The sequence below is a fragment of the Otolemur garnettii genome, unplaced genomic scaffold, assembly GCF_000181295.1.
Source record: "Otolemur garnettii isolate 467f Iridium unplaced genomic scaffold, OtoGar3 scaffold00094, whole genome shotgun sequence".
Classification (NCBI taxonomy): Eukaryota; Metazoa; Chordata; class Mammalia; order Primates; family Galagidae; genus Otolemur; species Otolemur garnettii.
Window position 1 is genome coordinate 7028888 of NW_003852489.1, and position 2551 is coordinate 7031438.

The following is a 2551-nucleotide window of genomic DNA, read 5'->3' on the forward strand; positions in this document are numbered from 1 at the left end:
TTGCAGCCATCATTGTTTGGCGGGCCCGGGCTGGGGATTCGAACCCGCCATCTTAGGTGTGTGTGGCTGGCGCCTTAGCTGCTTGAGCCACAGGCGCTGAGCCCATATGTAGTATTTATTTAGTTTTTAATTTATGTTTTGACACAGTATCACTATGTCACCCTCAGTAGAGTACTGTGGCGTTACAGCAATCTCAAACCTTGGGCTTATGCAATTTTCTTGCCTCAGCCTCCCAAGTTGCTGGGACTACAGGCACCCACCACAACGCCATGTTATTTTTTAGAGAAGGGGGTCTTGCTCTGACTCAGGCTGGTCTCCAACCCGTGAGCTCAGGCAATCCACCCGTCTCAGCTTCCCAAGTGCTGGGATTACAGGCATGAGCCACCGTGCCTGGCCCGTATTTACTTATTTTTAACAGTGAACGTTACTACTCATATACAAAACAAAAAGAATTAAAGGGTCACGCTCCGGGCAGAAAGTATAAATGATTCTAAAAGACACTGGGCAAATTTATCAAAGATACACTTCTAAATAGATACAACAGCAGCATAATGGTTAAGATAAACTATGGTTTGAATCCTCTTAGCCAACACTTCCTAGCACAGTGATCCCAAGTTGTTTATGTGCCAGTGTCTAAATTTCATCACCTTGAAAATGGGGATAATAATAGCTGCCCAGCTCCTAAGTTTTAAATGACACCATATGTGTAACCTACTTTGTAAAAAGTAGGGCATGCAATAAGTACTCGGCAAATGATATAATAATCATTAGTAGCAGTAATAAGAGACGTTGGGACATACCTAGCCCTCAAGATTGACATCAGAGTAGACCACCACATCCTGTCATCATTGAGCCTCAATTTGGGCCTCTGAAGCCCAAAGAGGACGTTCTTTCCAAAGAAGACAAATTCGATGTTCCAGAAGCATTTGGAAGAAACGTACCCTCCTCACCCCTTAAACCATTCAGGCTGGTTAATCCACGAGCAGCACTGAGAGGCGGCCAGGGCTCGTTGCCCTTGGGCCAAGTCACTTAGCCTCAATATCTTCCGCTGCAACGGGGTACGGGTGGGAACATCAGACCATACCGGCCCGGTACGCCTCGCCGCACTCCGCAGGGGATCGAACCGCACCCCGCACGGGGAAGCCTCTGGCGACGGGCCACGCGCCACACGGGAAAAGTGATTACGGGTGATATTCAAAACTCGGGCAGGATGCTTAGCCTCATCCTCGCAGTCTGCAGGCACAGGGACTGCGGCCGGCGCTTGGCGGAAACCGGGGAAGGAGCAGAGAGAACGCAAACAGCGGGGGGCAGAGGCCCCAGGCGCTGAGGCCAGGGGCCGGGAGAGGGAAGGGGGAAGGGGCGGAGGCGGCGAGCGCGCGGTACGCGGCGCGCTCGTGATTGTGTCGTCCGGGGGCGCGCACGCAAGCCTGGTGACGCGCGCGTCTGGCCGCCCCTCGGCGCTGAGGAGGGGGACGCAGCGAGGTGAGGCGCAAGGCGGCGCAGGGCGGGTGGGTGGCGGGGCGCGGGCCCCTCTAGCGGGACTAGGGAGAAGCGGGGATCGTGAAGTGCAGAGGCGGGAGAGGGGCAGGCTGAGGGCCCGGCGGCCGGGCGAGCTAGCGGGCGGGCGTGTGGCGCCGGGCCACGCGGCCCTTTGGGGGAGGGCGGCGCGGGGCCGGCCCTGACCCCCTTGGGCCCCGCCCCGCGTCTGGGCGGTGCCGCAGTGTCCCAACTTTGACACTTTGGTCTCTGCAGTGGAGAGCGTAACTCCCCGGTAACGGCCGCCGGGTATAGTGTAGTGTCCCTGGCTGACTTTACCCATTGACTTTCCCGGTAGGCCTTCCAAAGTAGGTATTTTAGCTCCATTTTACAGCTGATTGTCAGGTAGCATGACTTGCCCAGGATCGGGCCCCTAATAGGAATTTAGTAAGGATTTGGAGCTTGGCTGCAAAACTCCAGAACCGGTACCTTTCCTCTGTCCCACGTGGAATCTGCCCCTCACAGTGCCTGACTTTCTCCCAGTAACTAGTTTGAATTTTTTTGGAGCTAGTGCCCACGCTCTTACGGATCTCAGTATCAGAATGTGGTCTCTTGTGAGAAGAAAGGACAGGGGAAAAGAGGATTCTGCTTATTGCAGTGTTGTGCTTTTTGACGTGGAGCGTTTATTTGACTGCATTCTGCTCATCTTTTACTTTACCCATTTGTATTTGAAATGACTATTATCTGTAAGACATTGTGCAAGCACCACGACCTTTCAGAACTTCTTTTCCTTTAAAAAGGCAGTTTGTCTCAGAAGTCAGTGGAGATTCAGAGACAATCCAACCAGTACCTGGAATATGGAAAAAGTTCAATAAGTGTTGGCCATTATTTTATTAGTGGGTATATAATACATTCTTGCCTAGACTGATTTTTCTTCCAAGACCAACTTTTCTTGGGACTACAGGTAGGCCCACCAAAAGAAAAGTTCATTGGAAGTCACGTTCTCGGCTTGGCGCCTGTGGCTCAAGCGGCTAAGGCGCCAGCCACATACACCTAAGGTGGCGGGTTTGAATCC

At 52.9% G+C, this 2551-nt stretch overlaps 1 protein-coding gene across 1 annotated transcript in view; it reads left to right on the top strand.

Moving 5' to 3' along the window:
* Window positions 1–1407: 1407 nt before the first annotated feature.
* The window catches only part of TADA2A (transcriptional adaptor 2A), a 70097-nt gene continuing 68953 nt past the window's right edge, over window positions 1408–2551 (top strand). Inside the window, exon 1 of the mRNA XM_003795616.3 lies at window positions 1408–1482. The gene's annotated coding sequence lies outside the window, so the exon portion shown is untranslated. The remainder of the gene's footprint in view (window positions 1483–2551) is intronic.